This window comes from Phoca vitulina, unplaced genomic scaffold (genome assembly GCF_004348235.1).
Source record: "Phoca vitulina isolate PV1807 unplaced genomic scaffold, GSC_HSeal_1.0 scaffold98, whole genome shotgun sequence".
Taxonomy (NCBI): Eukaryota; Metazoa; Chordata; class Mammalia; order Carnivora; family Phocidae; genus Phoca; species Phoca vitulina.
In genome coordinates, this window is record NW_022589801.1 from 1,976,268 (window position 1) to 1,989,324 (window position 13,057).

Sequence of the window (13,057 nt, forward strand, 5' to 3'; positions counted from 1 at the left end):
AAATAAACCCACCCTTAAATGGTCATTCAATCTACAACAAAGAGACAAGAACATACAAAGGAGTAAAGACAGTTTCTTTGATCAGTTGTGTTGGGAAAACTGCACAGTCACATGCAAAGGAATAAAACTGGACCACTATCTTACACCATACCAAAAAATTAACTCAGAATGCACTCAAGACTTAAGAGATGAAACCATAAAACTCCTAGAAAAAAATAGGCAGTGAACCCTTGGACATAATTCTCAGAAATGTTTTTTTGGATAGGTCTCCTCAGACAAAGGAAACAAAAGCAAAAACAAACAAATGGAACTATATCAAACAAAGAGTTTTTGCACAGCAAAGGAAACCATCAACACAATGAAAAGGCAACCTACTGAATGGGAGGAGATATTTGGAATGGTTGCTACCCAAAATATATGAAGAAGTGATACAACTCAGTAACAAAAACCTCAACAACCTGATTTAAAAATGGGCAGAAGACCTGAGTAGACATTTTTTCCAAAGAAGACACACACACACACACACTGGCACATGAAAAGATGCTCCCTATCACAATTATCAGGGAAATGCATATCAAAACAGCAATGAAATACTACCTCAAACCAGTCAGAACAGCTAGTATCAAAAAGACAAGAAATAACAAGTGTTGGCAAGAATGTGGAGAAAAGGAAACCCCTGTGACTCTTGGTGGGCAAATAGATAGGTGCAGCCTCCTGTGGAGAAACAGTACAGAGGGTCCACAAAAAATTAAAATACAGCTACCATACGGTCCAGCAATTCCACTTCTGGGTATTTATCTAAGAAAACAAAAGCACTAATTCGAAAACATACTATGTATCCCAATGTTCAATGCAGCATTATTTACAACAGGCAAGATATGGAAGCAACTCAAGTGCCCATTGATAGATAAATGGACAAAATGTGATCTACAAAGTGGAATATCGTTTAGCTATAAAAAAGAATGAAATCTTGCCATTTGTGATAACACAGGAGGACCTATAGTAAATAAGCCAGACAAAGACAAATACAATATAATTTCACTTACATGTGGAATCTAAAAAACAAAACAAATTTACAAACAGAATAAAAACAGACTCATAGATATGAAGAATTGGTGGGGGTGGGGTTAAACACGTGAAGGCAATTAGGAGGTACAAATTTCCAGTTATAAAATAAGTAAGTCATGGAGATGTAATGTACAGCATAGGGATATGGTCAATAATATTGTAACAACTTTGAATGGTGACAGATGGTAACTAGACCTATCGTGGTGATCATTTTAAAATATATAAAAATACTAAATTGCTATCTTGTACATCTGAAACTAACATAATATTGTATGTCAATTATAATCCAATTTTTTAAAAAGGTTGAATTAGTCAACAGCCCATAAGATAGTCTCTAGAAAGAGGTCATAAAAATAAAAACAATATCCACCACCTTGGACAGTTACCTCCTAAACAGCCTCTTAAGATTTTATATCATTAGGTTGATAGCATTGTACAAATCTTCTCTATCCTTACTCATTTTTCTTTATTCATTCTATCGAGTAATGAAAGAAATTACACTTAAGATCTCAAAGATGGAAGAATTTGCTTAGAATTCAGAAGCCCACTGATCAAAGGTCTAGAGCCCACGATGTAGCAGAACGTCAGGCACGAGCAGTGCAGACCGGCCCCCAGGCTGCTGACCAGCAGAAGGGATCAGGGTGCCCGTTGATTCTTTGTTCTAGTTCTGAGAGACTGCACTGTATCTGTATACATAGATGCCCACACCCCTGGGTGTCCTGAGGATGTATGGAGCATGAATACTTTGTAATGTCGACTGATGAAATCTAAGACAACTCATCTAAAAATTTAAAAATTAAAAAACAAAAAACAAAAAACAGGCTCCTCCTCTAGCACTTTAAAAACATTGTTCCATTGTCTTGGACTTGCATAGTTTCTAACAAGAATCCATCGTATTCTTACTTTTCTTTTTCTGTGCATAATGTGTCTTTGCTTTGGCTTCTTTTTAGACCTTCTCTTTCTCTCTTGTTTTTAGCAATTTGATTATGACATACCTGACAGTGGTTTTGTGTTTATTCTGCTTAGGATTTTTTTGGACTTCTTGAATCTAAGGATTTATACCTTTCTTTAAATATGGAAAAATTTCAGTAATTATTCCTTCTTTCTCCTCTCCATTCTGGAATTTCATATGGTAGATCAATTAATATTAGCCCATAGATAAATGCAATGAATAACACTCAGTCTTTTTCACCATATACTTAATTTTGGGTACATTCTATTGTCCTTCTTAAATTCACTGACCTTTCCTTCTGCAGTGTCTAATCTGTTAAGATTATACAGTAAATTTTAAATTTCAGATACTGTACTTTTCATTGCTACATGTTCTATCACTTGATTCTTTTATACATCTTCCATTCCATTCCTCATTAAGTACTTGAAAATGTTTGTAATAGTTGTTTGGTTGTCCTTTCCTTCCAGTTCTATCACCTCTATCATTTCTACATTTGTTTCTATTAGCTAAATTTTCTTTTAGTTATGGTTCACTTTTTTTTCTCCTTGGCATGCTAACCATTTTTTATTTGATAATAGACATTATAAATGCCACATTGTTGAGTGTCTTAATTTTGTTGTTTTCTTTTTAAAAAACCCCTGGGCTTTATTTTAGCAGGCGGTTATTTGTGGATCAGTTGACCCCTCACAGGCCTCTTTTTAAGCTTTGCTGGGGTGGGCCTAGAATAACCACCTCAAAGACGGCTCACCTCCTCTGGATTCTCCACTAAATGCCCTGGGTGACTACCAAGGACTTGCCATTCTGGCCGGTCAGAACTCATCCTGCATGAGCAATAGGAATGTTCAGGTTGCAGATCCCTGATCATTCCCCCACACCCCCAACTTGTGAATTTCACCCTGTGCACAGGTGGCCCAATACAACAAGGACCCAAAGGCACCATCATTTTCTGTGTAGCAGTCTCCTTTCTCCAACTCTGTTCTGCAGTTTCCACTTGCTCTCCCTGTGACTGCCCTTGTGCAATGTGATCTGGAAATGCATCTCCAGGCAGAAAGTTGGGGGGAATTGTGGTATTCACTGATTTTTCTGTCTCAGGGAATCCCGTCGTGTAGAGTCTTCTGTCCAATGTCTGAGAACAAATGAATCATATTTTGTTCAGCCTTCTAGTTGCTTACAGCAGGAAGGTAAGTCAGGTCCTTATTAACTCTTTCAGAGCCCGAAACAGATGTTACTTTACATAATAAGGAACCAAAGAAAATTCCAGAAAGCTAATGTGTACAAGTGACAAATCAAAAGGACTAAAAGGACCAGCATGTGCTAGAATGGGGCTGGCAGCTCATGAATTTTATTTCCCTAGGCTCCAAGGAAAAGCTATTCCTATCCATCTAACGCTTGGCTTTATACTTTAAATTCAATGCAGATGTACCAGAAAGGCCAACAAATACAAGTTAGCCTTACTAGTTTCTAAAATGGCCACGCTGTTAAAAGAATAGACAAACCAACACACACTTCATTTCCAATACGTCTATCATAGTCTTTCTTCCTTTCCGTCTCCTAAACAGTTGATGCTACAGCAACAGTTCTCAGACTTTTCTAATCAGAACCCATTCCGTTCATTCTCGCCGCCTCTCCAATTATCCTAGTCTAAGGCTCACCTGGATTATTACGATAGTTTCCTAAGTAGGTTCTTCACTTTCCTTTCCAAAGAAGTCAGCATGACCCTTTTAAAAGGTAACTCATGTTATTCTTGCCAAAAATGCATAACTATAGTCTAATCATGAGAAAATATCAAACAAATCCAAACTGAAACATTCTACAATGTGACCAACTAGTGTACTCAATAAAGGTCTGCAAGTTCACGAAAGACAAGAAAAATGCAATCAACTATCATGAGTAGAAGGCAACTAAGTAGTCAGAACAACTAAATGCAAAGTGATATTTAGGACTGGATGCTAAAACAGAAAAATGACTTTACGTGGAAAAACACCTAATCTGAATAAAGTCTACAGTTTAGCGAACCGTATTATACCAATGTTAATTTCCTGGTTTTGATAGTTTTATCATGGCTACATAAGTTGTTAACATTACAGCAAGCTGAGTCAAGGGAATATTCTCTATCATTTGTGTAAATTTTCTATAAATTCAAAATTATTTCAAAATAAAGTATTTTCACAACTAATGAATGGTTGAACACTACATCAAAAACTAATGATGTACTATATGGTGGCTAACCGAACATAATAAAATTTTTTTAATAAATTAATTAAAAAACAAAATAAGTATTTTACAGTAACTTAAAGGAATAAAAAGTTAGTCAAGTGTCTTCTCTACTTGAAACGCTCAAATGATTTTGTTTTAAGTAGATCATGACAGACGCACTGCCTGTTTTCACAAAGTAAAACCTTATTGGAACACAACCCCACCCATTCATTTACATATGGTTTCTGGCTGTTTTCAGGCTACAACAGCAGAGCTGAATAGATGCAACAGAAACTGCACGGTGTGCAAAGCCTAAAATATTTGCCATGTGGCCCTATACAAAAAACTTGTTAGTCCCCTGACTTAGAGTAAAAGCAAAGTTCTTAATATGGCCTGTAGCGTACTATGTGACCTGGCCTACACCACTCCTTCTCTACCTACCTCCTACTACTGAACCCCTCACCTTTTCTGCTCCAGCCACACAGGCCTCTCCCTGCTGTTTCACAAAACGGGTCAAGCAAGGCTCTTGCCTTAGGCCCTTTGCACATGCTTAGTCTGCTTGGATTGTTCAACTCTTGCATTCTTCAAGTCTTTGCCCAAATGTCCTGACCACCTTAATAAACCATCCCCTGGCAACCCCATACTCCCTTTCCCATTTGCTCTGGTTTATTCTTCAAGCACTTACCACCATTTAATGTATTATATATTTGTTTTTTAATCTGTCTTTTTCTATAAGTTTCATTGGGCAGAGGCTTTATTTTATTCAAAGATATGCCTAGTACTTACCACTGTTTGGATAAATATTTGTTGAATTACAAGCAAATTTAATAGGATATTATGTATGTACAATTTCTTCCTAATTGGCATTTGTATGATTTGTAAAAAAGGTATAAGTAAACATCTTAAAATACCACTGCTAAAAAAATTATAGACCAAAAACACTATTGATGCACTAACACAGTAATCTGTAATTTAAAATAAAAAATAGAAACACTAGACAGATACAGAAGACTTGAACAACATTACCAACTTGATCTAACAGACATTTATAAAACACTCCTCTTGGCTAATAGCAGAATCCATTCTTTTTAAGCAACATGGAATCTTGTCCAGGGTAGACCATATGCTAGCCCATAAGCAAATATTGATAAATTTAAAAGGCTTGAATTAAAAATAAAACAACAGAAGGAAATTTGAGAAATCTACAAATAGGTAAAAATTAAACAATGTATTTCCAAATAATCCATGGTCAAAGCAGTAATTACAAGGGGATTTAGAAAGTATTTTGGTCTGAATGAAAGTAAAACTTGACATACCAAAATTCATGAGATGCAGCTAATGTGGTGCTTAGAGAGAAATTTATAGCTTAAAATTGCCTCTACTAGAAAAGATCTCCAGCCAATAACCTAAGAATTCAGAAAAATCTAGAAAATCTAGGGGGAAAAAAAAAGAATCTAAGAATTCGGAAAAATCTAAAAATCTAGAAAAAGAGTAAACCAAACTAAAAGCGAGTGGAAGGGAAGAAGTAATAAAGAATGGAAATTAATTTAACAGGAAAATAAATAAATGATGAAGTCAATAAAACTAAAAGTCAGTTCTTTGAAAAGATCAAAGAATAAAGTCAACTGAATAGCATTATAGGGAGGTCTGTCTGCCCTGCTTGACTACCAGCCAGCCAGCCAGTGAGAAGATGGGAAAGGTCTCAGAGGGAGGGAGATGGAGAAGGGAAAAGATGGAAATTGCAGAGGCGTTAGGAAGCGTGAAGACTGGAGACTACTGTTTAGAATAAAAAATTCCGTAGACTACTGGGACTCTTTAGCCATGTGCGTGTATAATTAATAACTATTTTTTTTCAAATGCAGGAAAACAAAACAAAAAAAAGGGAGAGAGAAAAATATTCCTGTGTAATGCTAGATTACAAGTTAAGGACACAATCTATTGTCCAGTGGATTTTTTTTTTTAATCTCTTCCAGTACCTTCTTTACTTTAGTACTTCAAAAAATATGTGTTCAATGAATGAAAAACTAATTAGAATGATATCCGTACTTCTGCCTTTATTTAAAAAAGAGGACTAACAGGTAATTATGAGAGCTTGAGAAAACATAACTAGACAGAGGACTACTGTTTCTGAGGCTACTCTACTCTTCAAGGTGCTTTGGGTGGGAAAAAGCTTCAAAGCATTCAGGGAACTAAACCCTGGCTGAATGCATGCTAAACTGTCTAACTGGAAAAGATTAAGCCACTTATACAGAATTTGCCTAGGAAGCACTGACATTATACAGAATTATCAATGAGAAACAGACACAAAACTGCAAACTCCATTTTCAGTAAGACCAATGTTAAAAACCAAACTTCTCAAGCTCAAAAGGAATCCAAAGTGGTTCCAATAATCAGAGGTAGCCTGAAGAATTGCACTGACTAACTGTATTTGCAGGAAGCAGCCTGACTCTACAGCAGCTACAAAGACAGTCTTTGACTAAAAAACAACTAGTCCGGAACACTACTTTGCCCCCTCCTCCTCCTGTAACCCAGTGGCCTGGGGGGGGGGGGGGAACCATTTCCTTCTATGATGATTCATAAAAAAGGAACTAGCACAGCAACTGTACAAAAATATAAGAAAAAAAGGGAGAAATTCAGCAAAACCTATGAACAAAAACAAGAAAAAAGCTATACTGATAGGCACAAAACAGATGAAAAGTTGTGACCAAATATTTCCCCACTAATTTCAAAGAAAAAACACCCAGTTGAAGCACTTGGTACTATGAAGCAACACCAGATATTAGAAATGATTATGAGGATTTGAAAATGTACATGGAAATGCAAAGGACCTAAAATATCTAAGTCAATCCTGCAAACAACAAAATTGGAGGACTTAACCCTACCTGATTTCAATACTTAATTCAAAGTTATAGTAATCAAGATAGTGAGGTATTTGCATAAGGATCAACCTACAGGTTAATGGAACAGAACAGAAAAAGACCCACACATATATAGTCACTGGATTTTCAACGAAAGCATCAAAGCGATCTCGTGGGGGAAGGAAAGTGTTTTCAACAAAAATTAACCCAAGATGGAATGCAGACCTAATATAAGAGTTAAAACAAAGTTTTCAAAAGAGATAATCTTCACCATTTGGGGCTAAGCAAGGATTTCTCAGGTCATGGAGAACAATAACCATAAAATAAAATATTGATTAATTAGACTTCGTCAAAATAAAAACTTCTCACCAAGAAAATGTGAAAAACATGAATAGACTTCCACAGATTGGGAGAAAATAATAACAAAACACCCATATCTGACAAAGTAAAAGTATCCAGCATATATAAAGAATTCTGATAACTCAAAAACAAAACACACAAAAAACCACCACCCAATTTTTTTTAAATGGGCAAATGTGTTGAAGAAACTTCCCAAAAGAAGATACATAAATGCACTGGATTAATGATGGATAAAGGATGGATAGGTAGAGATAGGATAAATGAAAATACTAAAATCTCTGTAGTAAAATATAGGTGTCATATATACGGGTATAATTGTAAAATTCTTTCAACTTTGTTGTATATCTTTAAAAGTTCTTAATAAAAAGAATGTTCAAAAGTTCTTTCCTGAAATTAAGTAAGATATGACTCTATATACCTAAAGACCATATTATGTGCCAGGGAAAAATGATCCACAATGGTTGATATCAAGACATGTTATAGCAAAATTACTAGACTTTAAAGATAGAAAAAGAATTATTTGGGCAACTGGGCAATATGAGTTTCTTACAGCAAGGAGTGAGAAATGTGGAAGGTCATCTGGCTAGCTTCAGCAGTAGCACTCCCCTCAACCTACCAACAAAGAAAATGCGACTGGGGGCTTCTATACCCAAGCAGAGAATAAAGGCAAAAGATAACATTTTTGACCACACAGAACCTCAGGGAAAATTGCTCATGTGGACCCTTCTTGAGGAAATCAGAAAATCAACTTTAATCAATAGGTTTAAATAGATCAGCAATTCAGAAACTGCTTTATGTTTATTTAGGATTAACCAAGTAAGTAGATATATTGTGAATCATGAGGGCCAAGTTTCCCACTGATGGGGAAAATAGTCAAGAATAAGGAACTGGGGGAGGCTAGGATGAACCCTGCAGTACTGGATGGAATCAAAGGTATCTTACAAACTCATGATTTTTAACATATACAGATAAATGGACATAGGACCTGTAGAGATGTGCAGATGTGTGTACGTATGCATACATGTATTTCCTAGCTTTGCCCACTGAGAGGACAAGAAGCAGTGATCCCTCAGAAGCAATGAGCATATCTGGAACCCAGGTCTTGGTTTCTCATACTATTCTCCAATTAAGAGACATGGCTGGGGACATGGCTGATTCGAGGTTTGGGACAGGGAAAATACAAGATAAGCCTAGAACATCTTACGCTGTTAGAATATAAGGAAAAATGATGGGGCATATTGAAGGACAGAGTAGCCAACTCCAAAGAGCAGTCAATGGCCAAATTTAGAACAATTTTAATAACAAAGTAAAAAATTTATAATATCCACAACTTCACACTGATATCAATAACCAACAAAATAAACAAAATTGAAGAAAAGAATAGTTTTTCCTTAAAGAATTCCAATTAATGCAGAAGAAACAAGGAAATCACCATTCAGCAAACATAATTGTCACAGGTAAGAATCATCAAAAATGATTAGTCGAGGAAAAGTTATGAAGAAAACAGGATATTTACATGATCTTAAAGCATCACTCCAGAAGACAGCCTCTAAGTATATATGGAAAAGGGCCTATTTATAGTAATCTGTCAGACACCACCTTAATCAAATGATACAAGTTAACAATGCTGATAATGAGATATGTCAATATCATCTTAATATGAGGCCCTGAAAAAAAATACCATATCACTTCTACGGTGTTCTTGCTAAAAAATGTAAAACCTGAATTTAATCATAAGGAAGCACGACACAATCGCAAACTGAGACACAGTCCAGAATCCCTGCTTCTTTGGAAAAATGTATTTAGAAGAAATGTTTTTTGTTACTGGTATATAGAAAAATAAATTGATCTCATCCAGCCACCTTGATAAATTCCCCTATTATTTCTAATAATTTGTCTGTTTATTCTTTTGGGTTTTCTATATTATCAAAAAATAATTAAGCTCCACTCAAAGTCCAGGATAGGAATATCCAAGTGGCTGAGCCCAGGTCATATGCCTGAACTGGTAAAGCAATTATCTGGCATTTTTAGTCTGCATAATGGGAGAAAGGCTTCCTCCCACCAAGACTCATAAAATGGAGAATTCTCCAAACATAAAAACTGAACAGGAAAAACAAATTTTACTAAAATCCAGAGTATAATGTAGGAAAACATTTTGTCAGAAATGGTCATGAGTGACAGAAATAACATAAATAGTAATACAGTATAAGAAATACTATAAAATAGCATAAAATACATAACAAATAGAGGCATACAGACAACAAAGGATCATTAAAATACAAAGGTTATAATTTAAAGTAAAAGTAAATGTAAGAATGATACAATTTTAAAATCTGACCATCACACTTGGATCATATCATGGATCCTTCAGAGTAACGGGAATTTATTCCTCTTAACTCCTGCAATTCTAGAATAGAGTCAGTGAACTTTCATATAGTACATTAACAGTCAACTTTCAAAACCTTGCATGTTCTATAAATGTCTCATCATTTACGCCCAATTGACCCCAAGAGAGAAATCACCAGAGAGGAACAAAGAACAAAAATAGAGCTAGTAACTACTTTTCTGTGCCTCCTCTCCTCCCACAGGGGCATTCTTTGGACAACCCCCTCCACCTTGAAGAAAAAAAGAACATGAAGAATGGAAAGTCAAACAGGCATGAAAAGATTATGATACACTTTAACATCTATATGCATTCATCTACAGTTCTTTTTCATTAATTTTTTGCTCACACATTAAAGTGGACCAGAGGTAATTCACACCTTTATAAAAATTAAAAATATTTGTGAAAGATCGATTTACTTCTATCTATTTACTCTAAATAAATTTCATATGGGAGACTGAGGACCGTTTCATAAAAGGGATGAACAGGGACCTGAAGGATGATTAAGAAAGAAAGAAAGAGGCAACATTTCAGGCTAAGGAATAACACAAACAGAACTGAGAACATGCTAGGTGTACATAACAAATTGAGAGTAAAAGGACTGGAACACAGACTTATTAACTCTGTGACGTAAAAAACCTTTAATAAACACATAGGAAACATGGAAGAGAAGCAGTTTGAGAAAACCAGATTAACTTAGTTATAGACAGATTAAAAATTGCTCATGAAACATTCAACGAATGTTATCAAGTAGGCAGTTGGAAATACGGGCTTAGGACGACACAGGAGATCTAGAGCTAGAAACCATGCAACATGTAGATCATGTTCACAGCCACAGAATACGCACTTGTTACTAGTGTTAATGTTGTCTCAGGCTACCAAACACTTAGATTAATAACTACTAATCAAGGTAGACTCAAATACAGTGATTAATAATTTTAAATTGCCTAAAGGCAGTTCAATGAACTCTATAAATCAATGGACTCTATAAATCAACCCTATAACTCAGAATAGACTTTCTTCCAAATACTGAAATCTACATAGATACACATAAAAACTCCTGCAATTCAGGAGTCTTCAGAGATCAGAATACTGCAGGCACTTAAACTGAACTGTCAGGATGCAACACCTCTCCGTGTGTGATCTTACTGCACCTGCCTGCAACACTGTTGAGCTTACAAGACTCAAGACCATAATTCTCCTTTTAGAGATGATGAAACAGGATGAAGAGAGAAAACAACAACCTGCTCAAGTGGCAGTTAGTGGCATAATCCAGGTCCTGAATATGGGTCATCTGACTCCAAATCCAGTGTTATTACATCTTAGTGATCAGGTGAAGGAAGGGCTATGGCAAGAGGGTCTTGAATCCTTCTGTACACAAATCTATACCTCTAGACTGAAAACTATTTTTAAGTTATGAAATTGTGATTTATAATAATAAATATATATTTGGTCTTTGTCCCATTTCTGGCACAGAGCTCCCCAAACCCTTGGAATTTCCTAAGTAATGAGAGCAAGAGACATGTCTTTTGCTATGTTAATGAAGTGGTTTTTGGACCCACCCCCATCCCAATGAAGGATGGGGGCTGGCTGCCAGGAGAGCCAACCATATGATCAGAGTGTTGGAACTTTTGGTCCTACTCCTCCAATCTCCAGTGAAGGGAGAGGACCAGGAGGTTGAATCAATCACCAATGGCCAATGATTTAGTAAGTCATGACTATGTAATGAGGCCTCCATAAAAACCCAAAAGGACAGGGTTGGAGAGGTTCCATGCTGGTGAATACATGAAGGTGCTGGGAGAATGGCGCCCTCAGTGAGCATGGAAGCTCCACGCCCCTTCCTACCTACTTTGCCCTATGCACCTCTTCCATCTGGATGTTCATCTGTATCCTTTCTCATATCCTTTAATAAATTAATAAACATAAGTGTTGTACAGAGTTCTGTTAGGCACTCTAACAAATTAATCAAACCCAAGGAGGGGGTCTTTGGAACCTCAAATCTATAGCTGGTTGGTCAGAAACCCAGGGCTTGCAACTGGCATCTGAAGTATGTGTGTATGTGGGGGTGGGAGCCGGTTTTGTGCAAATGAGCCCTTAACCTGTGAGATCTGACATTAACTTCAGGTAGATAGCATCAGAATTCAGTTAAATTGTAGGATACCCAGCCACTGTCACAGAGAATTCCTTGGTGTGGGGAAAAGCTTCCATACATTTGCTGACCAAAAGTGTCAATGAAATGTTTAGGTAAAAGTAGAGACACACAGGGAAGAAACACACAGTAGGGAAGAAGCGAGTTTTTCCCTACATAGTAAGAAAAAGAAACCTGAGTTTTTCCTTTACACAACTATATACTTCTTTCTTTTTTAGGGTTAAGGCTTTTTTTTTTTCTCATTAAAAATCAATACATGCTCAAAATTCTAATTTTACAAAACTGTAAATGAGAGAAAGTGGCATATCCCCATAATCCCAACTCTCACAATATGCACTACTAATAGTTTGGAGTATATTCCGCAGGACCATTTTCTCTATTCATCTAATTAATGCACAGGTAGGAGCTGTATAAATGTGTGTATGAGCTTGAATATATTTACACACTTGCAAATGCTTCTACTGAATCAATTTTTAGAAGCAGAATGTTAGATCACTGAGTATATAGTACTTCAAATTTTAATAGCTATTGCCAAATTGCTTTCCAAGGAGATTGTACCAATTTCTACTAGTTGACAAAGAAAATTTGTATAAATACAAATGGCCAAAAGACATATAAACCAAGGAGACTATACGAATTTCTACTGACATACAATATGCGACTGACGAAATCTGTATAAATACAAATGGTCAAAAGACATAAACCAATATTTAATCCCATTTGGTAAAGAAATCCAAATTAAACAAAAGCAGTATATTTATTTTTATCCATCAACTTGGCAAAAAAAATTAAAGACTAATATTATCTAGCGCAGCGTGGGGACAGGAAAACAAGCTCTCTCACAGACTGTTGGAAGAATAACCTGGCTCAACTTCCGGAGGGCATTTTGGCCAGGTATGAACATTTTAATGTATATGGACAATGACCCGGCAATTCCACATTTAGGAATGGATCCCACATCAGTAAGTATCCAAGTGCCCAACAATTTACTTACAGTAATGCACAGTCTTTAAAAAAAGAGCAAAAATTTGGAAACAGTTTAAATGTCTATCAATCAGAAATTAAGTCAATTACGTTAAAACCATACAATG

General features: G+C 36.0%; 1 protein-coding gene across 10 annotated transcripts in view; it reads right to left on the reverse strand.

Moving 5' to 3' along the window:
- MGAT4A (alpha-1,3-mannosyl-glycoprotein 4-beta-N-acetylglucosaminyltransferase A) overlaps positions 1 to 13,057 on the reverse strand; it is a 123,447-nt gene that overhangs the window by 34,971 nt on the left and 75,419 nt on the right. The window lies entirely within an intron of this gene.